This window comes from Symphalangus syndactylus, chromosome 10, assembly GCF_028878055.3.
Source record: "Symphalangus syndactylus isolate Jambi chromosome 10, NHGRI_mSymSyn1-v2.1_pri, whole genome shotgun sequence".
Classification (NCBI taxonomy): Eukaryota; Metazoa; Chordata; class Mammalia; order Primates; family Hylobatidae; genus Symphalangus; species Symphalangus syndactylus.
In genome coordinates, this window is record NC_072432.2 from 25,138,556 (window position 1) to 25,151,742 (window position 13,187).

The 13,187-nt window shown below is 38.0% G+C and overlaps 1 non-coding gene across 1 annotated transcript; it reads right to left on the minus strand.

Annotated features, from left to right (window-relative positions):
- Positions 1-1,887: 1,887 nt before the first annotated feature.
- LOC129492392 (U6 spliceosomal RNA) lies at positions 1,888-1,991 on the minus strand. The gene has a single exon (XR_008660851.1). It is a non-coding gene; the product is annotated as a U6 spliceosomal RNA (small nuclear RNA).
- Between the last annotated feature and the right edge of the window lie 11,196 nt (positions 1,992-13,187).

The window sequence follows — 13,187 nt, forward strand, 5'->3', positions numbered from 1 at the left end:
ACTTAAGTGTCCTTGATACATAGAAAAGAGAAGAAAGTGCCAATCAGGCAGATTAAGACCTTTACTTAACAAATGATTCATTTCCGTGCTTGCTTAATTTCTAAAAGTAGGTATCTGGGTGTTGTCCAACAAAATGAATGGAAAACTCCCAGCCTGCATGATATGTACATGTGAGACTGAAGTCACCTGGTAACTGGGTCAAGAATTCATGTTACACACTAAAGGATGCACTTCAAACAGAGGCTTATACTTTACACAACTTAAAAATAATAGTTAATAAGAAAACAACTTTTGAGAAGAGCTAATTTGCTTTGTAGTCAATTCCATCCAAATATGTACATAATAGTTTATATATGTGTATATAAATGTTATAAAAGTTGAAGAGATATCCCAATTTCCCACTGGTTTGTTGACCACATCTTTATTCCCAGAACCTGTGAATATCTTACTTTACATGGTAGAAGGGACTTTGCAGACATTAATTTAAGCATCTTGAGATGGATGATTCTGGATTATTTGGATGGGTGTGATATAATCACAAGAGAAAGGGAGGAGAATCAGAGTCAGTAGAAGAAAGTATAATGATGAGGGCAAAATACTGGAGCTATGCAAGGTTCAGGCCATGAGCCAATGGATGCAGGAAGCCTCCAGAAGCTGAGAAAAGTAAGGAAATGTATTCCCCCAGAGAAGAAACGCAGCCCTGCCAATATCTTGCTTTTTCCCTGGAGACCCATTTTGGACTTCTGACCTCCCACCAGACTAGTAAGGTAATAAATTCATGTTGTTTTAAGACACAAAGTTTGTGTTTATTTATTTATTTTAGAGACAGGGTCTCACTCTGTCCTGCAGGTTGGAGTGCAGTAGCACTCATAGCTCACTGCAGTCTCGAACTCCTGGGCTCAAGCGATTTTCCTACCTTAGGCTTTCAAGTAGCTAGGACTACAGGCTCATGCCACCATGCCCAGCTAGCTTTTTATTTGTATTATTGTTATTATTATTATTATTATAGAGATAGGCTTTTGCTATGTTACTCAGGCCAGACTCCAATTCTCCAGCTTCAATCAATCCTTCTGCCTTGGCCTCCCAAAGAACTAGGAATACAGGTGTGAGCCACCATGCCAGACATGGTAATATATTACAGCAGCAATAGGAAACAAACTGAAAGTAAGATTTCCAAATAAATGTATAATAATCACATAACTTTGCTATAATTATCTTAACCGTTTCTGTGTTGTTCAACTTTAGCTTGTTTCCATTTTTTTCTATTATAAATAGTGCTGAAGTGAATATCTTTATGCATAAATCTTAGCATACACTTCTGATTTATTTTCTTTAGATTAAAAAACTGGAAATGGCTTGGACCAGTGGCTCACACCTGTAATCCGAGCACTTTGGGAGGATGAGGCAGGCAGACTTACTTGAGCCCAGGAGTTTGAGACCAGCCTAGGCAACGTGGTGAAACCGTGTCTCTACAAAAAATACAAAAATTAGCTGTGTGTGGTGGCACACGTCTGTGGTTCAGCTTCTCAGGAGGCTGAGGTGGGATGATCACTTGAGCCTGGGAGGCCAAGGCTGCGGTGAGTTGTAATTGGGCCAGTGCACTCCAGCCTGGGCAACAGACTGAGACCCTGTCTCTAAATAGATAAATAAATAAATAAATAAAATTGGAAGAAATAAGAACCTGGAAATGAAATGACTGCTACAATATTTTAAAAAATATTTAAACACAAAAATCAGTAGAGAGAAAGATACAAGTAACACTTAGATTCATATGTGAAGATGAACTTTCATTAATATAAGAAGTAAATTAGTGATAGAGATGAAGTACCCTTAAATCCCCTTTTCCATCCTCCCTCCATACTCTCATCTCTTCCAACACAAAGATTGAAAAATATGGAATGATTCACAAATGTGTGAACCACCCTTGCACATGGACCATGTTGATCTCTGTACTGTTCCAATTTTAGTATATATATTAATGAAGCAAGCACCAAGGTTTTATTTTATTCTTAAAAACACCCTTGAAGAAACTAGCCAACGTTATACATTATAGCTTCTTTATGACAATAACCCTTTTATACTCCAAAATACCTTCATAGACAAGAAGAGGCAAATACAGGCATTAAAAGAAGAAGAATGAGAAAGAGAAGGGCAGGATTGAATAATGAGCTGACTGGAGCTATTTTTTCTAGATAGGCATTTCATTTTCACTGTTGATTTTACCTCACATTTAAAGTATGAAAAGTTAAAATTTTGAAAATCATCTAATTATGCATTTACAAACCATTACTAATTTTGTCACCGTTCCCAAATTAGCCAGACTGGTCTGTGTTCTGAGCTGTGAAGAAAAGGCAATAAAAAGGATATTGTTCCCTTTACTGTAACTCCACTGTTTTATTCAAGTGTCATCATGGCCACTTCACAATCTGATTTGAGAAGAGGTTCTGTCAAGCTGGATCATAATTTGGATGAACTCTCTACTTAAGCAGAACACAGCTCTGTTATGAGGATCAGGACTCATTCCAACTGTAGAATATCACAAAACTAGAGGTTGACCTAACGGAATCCCCAAATTAAAAAAATATCTCAAATATAAGATATTCTCAAGGTCTGTAACTTTTTAATAAGTTTTACATTCCAAACTGTCTATATGACAGTATCACTTTCTATTGAACAACAATTTTGATTCATTTGGAAGAAAAAGTATCAGACCCTCGTCAATCTAAATATTCTCCAGCTTTGGCAACATGGTGAAACCTTGTCTCTACTTAAAAAAAAAAAAAAATACAAAAATTAGCCAGGTGTGTGGTGTGCACCTGTAGTCTAAGCTACTAGGGAGGCTGAGGTGGGGGGATCACTGGAGCCCAAGAGGTGGAAGTTGCAATGAGCCAAGATCATGGCACTGCACTCCAGCCTGGGTGACAGAATGAGAAGGCTGCCTTAAAAAAATAAATAAATAGGCCGGGCATGGTGGCTCACTCCTGTAATCCCAGCACTTTGGGAGGCCGAGGCAGGTGGATCATGAGGTCAGGAGTTCGAGACCAGCCTAGCCAGCATGGTGAAACCCCATCTCTACTAAAACAAACAAACAAAAATTAGCCAGGCATAGTGGTACGCAGCTGTAATCCCAGCTACTCAGGAGGCTGAGGCAGAATTGCTTGAACCCAGGAGGTGGAGGTTGCAGTGAGCTGAGATTGTACCACTGCACTCCAGCCTGGGCAACAGAGCAAGACTCCATCTCAAATAATAATAACAATAATAATAATAATGTAAATATTCTAACACAAGTTTTAGATAGTATAATTTATATAAAAACAAGATAAATTTACTGCTATTTAAATGATACATATGAATTAATTCCTATAAAATATTTTACATAACCAAAAGCATACATCACAAAGCTAAAAATTAGTATTTGGGTAACAGTGAACCCTGAAAACACAAAGTATTTATTTCTTATAGTCTGTACTATTTTCTCAGATAAAGCCATGAGTAATGTGTTTTTTCATTGCTTTCAATAATTTATTTATTTTTCTTTTTTTTAAATTATACTTTAGGGTTTTAGGGTACATGTGCACGATGTGCAGGTTTGTTACATATGTATCCATGTGCCATGTTGATTTCCTGTACCCATTAACTCGTCATTTAGCATTAGGTGTATCTCCTAATGCTGTCCCTCCCCCCTCCCCCCACCCCACAACAGTCCCTGGAGTGTGATGTTCCCCTTCCTGTGTCCATGAGTTCTCATTGTTCAATTCCCACCTATGAGTGAGAACATGCGGTGTTTGGTTTTTTGTCCTTGCGATAGTTTACTGAGAATGATGTTTTCCAGGTTCATCCATGTCCCTACAAAGGACACGAACTCATCATTTTTTATGGCTGCATAGTATTCCATGGTGTATATGTGCCACATTTTCTTAATCCAGTCTATCGTTGTTGGACATTTGGGTTGGTTCCAACTCTTTGCTATTGTGAATAGTGCCGCAATAAACATACGTGTGCATGTGTCTTTATAGCAGCATGATTTATGGTCCTTTGGGTATATACCCAGTAATGGGATGGCTGGGTCAAATGGTATTTCTAGTTTGAGATCCCTGAGGAATCGCCACACTGACTTCCACAATGGTTGAACTAGTTTACAGTCCCACCAACAGTGTAAAAGCGTTCCTATTTCTCCACATCCTCTCCAGCACCTGTTGTTTCCTGATTTTTTAATGATGGCCATTCTAACTGGTGTGAGATGGTATCTCACTGTGGTTTTGATTTGCATTTCTCTGATGGCCAGTGATGATGAGCATTTCTTCATGTGTTTTTTGGCTGCATAAATGTCTTCTTTTGAGAAGTGTCTGTTCATGTCCTCTGCCCACTTTTGGATGGGGTTGTTTGTTTTTTTCTTGTAAATTTGTTTGAGTTCATTGTAGATTCTGGATAACCTGACAAAAACAAGAAATGGGGAAAGGATTCCCTATTTAATAAATGGTGCTGGGAAAACTGGCTAGCCATATGTAGAAAGCTGCAACTGGATCCCTTCCTTACACCTTATACAAAAATTAATTCAAGATGGATTAAAGACTTATATGTTAGACCTAAAACCATTAAAATCCTACAAGAAAACCTAGGCAATACCATTCAGGACATAGGCGTGGGCAAGGACTTCATGTCTAAAACACCAAAAGCAATGGCAACAAAAGCCAAAATCGACAAATGGGATCTCATTAAACTAAAGAGCCTCTGCACAGCAAAAGAAACTATCATCAGAGTGAACAGGCAACCTACAGAATGGGAGAAAATTTTTGCAACCTACTCATCTGCTTTCAATAATTTAAAAAGTTGTTTAAAGCTAAAATAATAGATGTCATTATATGTATGTATAAGCAATGAGAGATTTTATGTGTAATTAAAGAGCTAGTTTTCCAAGATACCAATTATATCTGTGTTTAAAATAATGACAATATGAATAATGCACCACCTTCTATAGGTATGTTTTACTTATTCTGATAAATGAAGCAAGGAAGAAGAAAGTTTCCCTAAATACCTCTAAAAAACCCTATAGGAGAAACTATTGTTTTAGAATCAAAAGGATTTAAGCTTTGACTGGTAACATATAAACATAATCAAGGAGGAGCCATTTAATAAGATGGACTGGTCTTCAACTTACCTATTACTGTCCTTCCTAAATTCTGAGTAACAACTTATTATATAAACGGATTTCGTCTTAGAGGGATGTGCTTCATATTTAATTTTTAATGTATGCTTCTTACTTTCTAATCCAAATAAAACACACTTCAGAAATATAGACACTGCTGCCGGGCGCAGTGGCTCATGCCTGTAATCCCAGCACTTTGGGTAATCCCAGCAGATCACCTGAGGTCAGGAGTTCAAGACAAGCTTGGCCAACATGGTGAAACCCTGTCACTACTAAAAATACAAAAAATTAGCCAAGTGTGATGGTGCATGCCTGTAGTCCCAGCTCCTTGGGAGACTGAGGCAGGAAAATGGCTTGAACCCAGGAAGCAGAGGTTGCAGTAAGCTGAGATCACACCACTGCACTTCAGCCTGGGCAACAGAGCGAGACTCCGTCTCAAAACAAAACAAAACAAAACAAAAAATGTAGACACTAGAGAAGTGTAACAAAAAAAAAAAATTCATTAGTTAGGCACAGTGGTTTGCTCCTATAATCCTAGCTACTGGAGAGGTTGAGGTAGAAAGCAAACTTGAGGCCAGGACTTCAAGGCCAGCCTGGGCAAACCCAGCTCGACAAAAAATAAAAATAATAAATATTGTGCATTATTATTTTATAGAGGTACATTTTGTTTTAAGGTTATCCTGATTCGTCATTAACATTCAAGAGAGTATAAAAAATTCATTCATATACACGTGTATAATGGAAATTTATTGTGATGTCTTTAACCTAGGGTTGTTTTGGATGTGTGGTGTTAGGGTGACTTGCATCATTTAATCCCCTAAAAAGCTTGTTAAAAAAGTACTTTCCCACGTTCCACCCAGAGTCAGACTCCCTGAATCAGAATCACCAGGCCTCCCTGAATCAGAATCACCAGGCCGGGTGTGGTTCAGAAGTCTGTATCTGAAACAAGACTATCTGGTGATACTGGTAGAGGCAGTGGAAGGAGGGACCTCCAAGCAGCGTTGCTTTAGGGGCTGATGTCAGATTTATCTAAGGTTTGCTCTATAAAGCTCCCTTATAGTACATTTCAATGTAATACCAGAGGCTCTCTATTGTGTATTTTGTAAGGTTTTTTTGTTTTGTTTTGTTTTGATGGAGTTTCGCTCTTATTGCCCAGGCTGGAGTGCAATGGCACAATCTCAGCTCACTGCAACCTCCGCCTCCTGGGTTCAAGTGATTCTACTGCCTCAGCCTCCCGGTAGCTGGGATTACAGGGCACCCCCCCGCCATGCCCAGCTAATTTTTTGTATTTTTAGTAGAGACGGGGTTTCACTATGTTTGCCAAGCTGGTCTTGAACTCCTGACCTCAGGCGATCCACCTGCCTCAGCCTCCTAAAGTGCTGGGATTACAGGGGTGAGCCACTGCACCTGGTCCGTGAGGATTCTTTTTAAAATAATGATTGACAACAAATGGAACTGCCCACAGTGGCAGTCCTTACAGAGTCACTAAATTAGTCCTATCCCCAATTTGATACTAAGCCGTTCAAAGCTACTTAAATGCTGACTCCTGCACGCAGTTGTGTAACAGCACTGATCAGCCATTATACATGATTGATACTTTGTGTGCTATTTAATGTTCTCTTTTAATAAGCATAAAAATCTAATTCCTTTCTCATATACCCCACTTCCAGGGTATGGCAGCTACACCACAGCCCCATAAAGAATAACTATCTTTTTTGGCAGGGCATGGTGGCTCATGCCTGTAATCCTAGCACTTTGGGAGGCCAGGGAAGGAGGGTCACTTGAGTCCAGGAGTTCGAGACCAGCCTGGGCAACATAGTGAAATCTTGTCTCTACAAAAAATAAAGATAAATAAAAATTAGCCAGTTATGGTGGCACACACTTGTGGTTCCAACTACTTGGGAGGCTAAGGTGGGAAGATCACTTGAGCCTGGGAGGTCAAGGTTGCAGTGAACCATGATAGTTGAGTGAGACTCCCAACTTTCCCAAAAAAAAAAATATATATATATATGTGTGTGTGTGTGTGTGTGTGTGTATTAGCCAGGTGTGTTAATCCACACCCATAGTCCAGCTGCTTGGGAGACTGAGGAGGGAGAATCGCTTGAGTCCAGGAGGTCAAAGGTACAGTGAGCTATGATTGTGCCACTACACTCCAGCCTGGTCTGCAGAGTAAGACATGGCCTCAAAACAAAACAAACAAAAAGGAATAACTATCTTTTTAATATTCCCGTTTACTGAGATTTTATTTTGTAGTTTATATTTTTAAAAATAGACTTCTTTTGTTTCCCAAAAGCAAAACTATAACATCATTTCTTTTTCTATCTACATATCCTTGAAACTACCTTTGCAAAATTACGACAGTAAGAGAAATCTGACATGGTTGACTCCATCTTGCTTCTGACCTCCAGGCTGTCCTTGGTCATTCCTGGGCATGGGCCAAGCTAACTTTGGGAGGAATCAAGTTTATAGTTTAAGATGAAAGCAAAGATGATAATGGTCCCTCCCTAAAACTAATCCCCTCCTTGTTCAGCGGCCTAAAACCACCTTTGGAAGACTAATAAAAGGCCACAAGAATAGGATTATGAGAGGTACCTGAATTATGATAAGATAGGCATAGTTTCTATAATCTTTTATTGCTCAGGGCTTCTGTGGCCAGAGGTCACAAGATTTGTGAGTTTCCCAGTTGCTCATATAGAGAACATCACTATTGTAGAACCTAAGATTTGTTTTCAGAGATATTTTTCAGACTGACCCCACCAGGACTCCTGACTCATGACTCGACTGATCCTGTGGTCCCACCCAGAGGCAGACTCAGTGCACAAGGACTGTTTTCCACACCCCTATGAATCCATCCCCAACCAATCAGCAGCACCTATTCCCTAGCCCCCTACCCACCAAATTATCCATAAAAACTCTATCCTCTGAGCCTTTGGGGAGACTGATTTGAGTGATAACTCCAGTTCTCCCTCAGTGGCCAGCCTCACATCAGTTAAACTCTTCCTCTACTGTAATGCTGTGGTCTCAGTGGATGCTTTTCATTTGTGCAGTGGACAGGAAGAACACTCAGATGATCAGAGTCTTTTTCCTAAAATATCCTCAGATTTGCAGGAAATAATGGCAAGTTCATCCTGTTGAGAATCACATTTATGTAAAAACCTCAGGGCCAGGCGTGGTGGCTTACACCTATAATCTCAGCACTTTGGGAGGCTGAGGGAAGAGGATCACTTGAGCCCAGGAGTTCAAGACTAGCCTGGACAACATAGTGAAATCCTGCCTGTACAAAAAATAAAGATAAATAAAAATTAGCCAGGCATGGTGGCACACACTTGTGACCCCAACTACTTGGGAGGCTAAGGTGGGAAGATTGCTTGAGCCTGGCAGGTCAAGGTTGCAGTGAGCCATGATAGTGCCATTATAATCCAGCGAGGGTGACAGAGTGAGACCCTGTCTCAAAAATAAATAAATAAAATTCAGATACCAATGTGCATCAAATAAAAATGCAGATACCGAGTCAAGTGGCCATTATTAATCTTGGATCTAATTTTAGAGTTTATAAAATTGGCTACACAAGTCTTGAGGTTAGTTAATGATGTGAGGACTCTTGGGTATCACTTGAAACCAACAGAGGGATCATTGTGTGGTTGTAACTCTATGTCTATCCTCTGATCATATTATGTCTGTATCTCTCCCTGTCCTGTATCTGGAATCATTCTTTGGTGCTGTCTCCAGAACTACATGTCAGTTATCTCTGATCCATCTTTTGCTAATATATATAGCTATCCAGAGTATGCTCAGTTGTTATAGCTTCTCACAGATCTTCAGAGTCTTTTAAATGTTACCTCTTGATTTTTATCTTTCAATGAACTTCCTCCCACTCAAGCGTGGAGTTCTTTGCTCATACTCCTCTTACGCATCCTCTATCTTCATGTTCAGATACTACCAAGGATAGTGTATGCACTCTGTACTGTAGTGCAAGCATTTCTTGTCTAGACTTTGATCTTGGTTGGCCTTCATCAAGTAAGTTTAAAAGTGAATTCTCAGGTCCTAAGCAATATATCTGTTTGCTTTCCCTTCTACACAAAATAGAAAGTTTGAATGGTCTTTGGGGATTAATACAAAACACTCTTGTAGTAGTCCATTTTCACACTGCTGTTAAAGAACAACCTGAGACTGGTTGATTTAGGAAGAAAAGGGGTTTAATTGATTCACATTTCTGCATGGCTGGAAAGATTTCAGGAAACTTACAATCATGGCAGAAGACAAAGAGGAAGCATGTTTTACATGTCATCAGGAAAGAGAGAGTGAAGGGGGAAGTGCCACACTTTTAAACCATGAGATCTCATGAGAACTCACTCACTATCACAAGAACAGCAAGGAGGAAATCTGACCCCATGAACCAATCACCTCCCACCAGGGCCCTCCTCTGACACCGACACGTGGGGGTTACAGTTAGAGATGAGATTTGAGTGGGGACACAGAGCCAAACCATATCAACTCTCCAGTCCCTAAAATAAAGTAAGTAACTAACATGATCATAATCCAATATATTAAAAAGCTCTTCCCTGTCATTACCACAGGATTTAGAGGTTATGGAATATTTACAAGTTGTATAATGAAAATATAGAGATAATGTTTTTTATTTTGGGGCTCTGTTTATTTTATGGAAGCCCCCAAATCGAGATGGAAATTCAAAATTTCAAAACCTAAGTCATATTGACTAATGAAAAGACAGGAAAAGCATAAAGAATAATGGAAAAATGAACTGAAACTAAAATGCTATTAGAAAAATTTTAAGTAAGAAAGTCACTGAACTATTTTCAAAGTGACATATCAGAAAAAGAAACTTGCAAATAGCCAAAGCTAGTGAGGCAGTCCCAAAAACCAATAAGGAGAAAAATCATCCTAAAAATGATGGATGATTTAATCAGGACAACTAAAATTAAACCAGAAGGAGAGAACACACACAGGTAGTAAAATATGTCACACCACATTCTGTAGAGCTAGAAAAAAATGAGAGTATTGAATTCTTTAATAATAAATGGAATCCTCCAAGTATTAAAATAAACTAATAGACTTTTCCAGTTATGTGCAAAAGGCATTCATTAACAATAGCACATTAGCATTTATTAAAATTTTTTGGATGCTCTTAAGAGATTCTAAAGTTTTCATTTGCCTTTTAATACACAAATTACACTGTGATTTGTCTGTCATTTTAAGTAGATCAGAGAATACCTGAGTTTCACTGTTCCTTCATCTTTTGCAGGATTTCAATAAGTAGTGCATACATATTTCAGTGAATTAGTCATGATTAAATAATACTTATCTTCTACTGGAAAAATGCATTGGTGGCCAAATTCTGTGACTTCTGAAGTACTTGGCCCTGACAAATTCAATACGAAGCTATAGGAAAGTTCAAAGTGTACAATAACATATTACTTGAAAGTTACGTATTACTTTTTTGCTCTCATGGCTTTTCATCATATTATTATTAGATCAATGTAATATTATCATATGTATTTCTCTGAAATATCTCCCATCCTTTTTTGTTTGTAGTTAACCTGTAGGATATTATTACGTATGTATGTTATATGTTATATGGTTATACGTATATAACCATGTATATAACTAATGGTTCCATGTTTTATTTTTGTCAATTTTTTTCTGCCGTAAGTACAATTTCAGTACTATTATGAACCCAAAACATATTTTATACTGTCCTAGCAACTTACTTTGGTGTTGACATACTTCATAACATTTATCACAACATATTTGCTAATGGGAATATAGGTTGCAGGTTAAAAATTAAAAATGACAGACGTGGACCTTTGGAGCATAAGGCCTTCTGAGCCAAGATTTTGTATATTTCTCTTTTGAAAGATGCTAGTTAGTTCTATCTGGTTTAATACACTGTGAAAAGAAGTCTTCTGCCGGACTTGCCTGTGCCATCTGCATCAACTCAATCTGAAAGGTATTTTCAACTTGTTCCATTAAAATGAGGGGTTGTTTATTAGCTTATTCTAAACTTATCTCCCAAATATTTGTCTACGAATTCTCTCTTAGTATAACACTGTTTATCTAATTATTTAATACATTAAATTAATTATTTATCAGAACAAGAAGGAACATTATATTGTTTTTAAATTTAGAAATATACATTCAGATCTGCCAAGCATCACATGTGAAGTAAATATGATTTCCTATAAAATTCTGGGTTTATGAGCCTGGGCAACATAGTGAAACCCTGTCTCTACAAAAAATACAAAAATTAGCTGGGTGTAGTGGTGTGTGCCTGCGGTCCCAGCTACTTAGGGGGCTGAGGTGGGAGGATTGCTTGAGCCCAGAAGGTCAAGGCTGCAGTGAACCAAGATCACGCCACTGCTTTCCAGGCTGGGCGACAGAGCGAGACCCTGCCTCAAAAAAAAAAAAAAAAAAAAAAAAAAAAAAATAGGTTTATCTTTTCATCTCGGCCAAAAAAGAGGCACAGTGAAGAATCCCTGAGATGACTGGGTTGTTATTAGCCTGTTGATGTGACTGTGCAGGAACTTGCTGAAGCCATCAAGTTTCAAGTGACTGCATACACAGCAGAAGGAGTTTTCACCACACCCTTTTCTTGCCTTCTGAAGCTTTCACATCACATTACATGAGCAATCTTGACTCTTGTATATGTTGATTTTAATTATCCACGTCCCGTGTGAGATTTAGCCTTTATTCCTTAATAAAAGTGGATACGTTGTGATAATCCAGTAACATTTCTCACATTTAAATCATTCATATCTGCAATCACGTTGATATTAAATTTCCTTCTTTGCAGTAATATGTTTCTAGCAAATCAATCCTATGGTATTGTCTTCGTTGAGGATAAAATAAAAATAAAATAGAAATGGAAGTGCAATATCTTAAGAAACAAAGTAGTAATATTTGAGGATGCGAAGGAGAGCTTTAGGGGAAAAACCAGATTGCCAGGAAAATTCTGAAGCAAGTGACAATAGAAGTGTAGGTGAGAGTAAGAATGAAACCGGAGTAACGAGACTATAAAGCAAACACACAGGACTAATTAGTCTTTTAAAAAATTAAAATTGGCATATTGCAAAACCATTGCTATAAAGAATATATTATTAAGTAGTATTTAAGACTTTTGGTGTATATGTTTTACAAATCTTAATATTGAGAATAGAGATTTTTACACCAAGTTTATTAACATGAAATAAAAGAACAAGTAAAAGTTAATTTTCAGCCAGCAGTCAGTACTGAATGGTTCATATGCAGGTAAACAGATAAAAAAGTCAAATGTATCTGCATTCTAGTCATGTAGATATGGTATCTTGAAATATGAATGTGGCCTAAGGGATTTATACAGAATGTGTTTTCTTCTTCACTTGCTAGCGTAATTTTCTTCTCCAACTTAGTTTTGGATTGAGCATATGGACTAATTATATGCCATTGTTTTTGTTAAAATCATATCAAGAAAGGAGGTTAGACAAATGTCTGTCAATGGATGAATGGATAAACAAAATGTGTTATGTACGTACAATGAAATATTATTCAGTCTTAAAAAGGAATGAAATTTGATACATGGCACAACATGGGTGAGCGTTGAGGACATTATACTAAGTGAAATAAGCCAGACCGCAAAGAACAAATATTATATGATTCAATTTATATAAGGTACCTAGACTAGTCAAATTCATAAAGATGAAAAGTAAAATAGTGGTTATTAAGGGATGGGGGAATGTGGAATGGGAAATTATTGTGTAATGAACACAGAATTTCACTTTGGGATAATGAAAAAGTTTTGAAGACAGAGAATAATGTTGGTTGCACAACGATAAGAAAGTCCTTTTTTTCTGAGATGGAGTCTTGCTCTTTCACTCAGGCTGCAATGCAGTGGCATGATCTTGGCTCACTGCAACCTCCACCTCCCGGGCTCAAGCTTTTCTCTTGCCTCAGCCTCCCGAGTAGCTGCGACTACAAGTGCACACCAGCACAACTGGCTAATTTTTGTATTTTTAGTAGGGACAGGGTCTTACCATGTTGGCCAGGC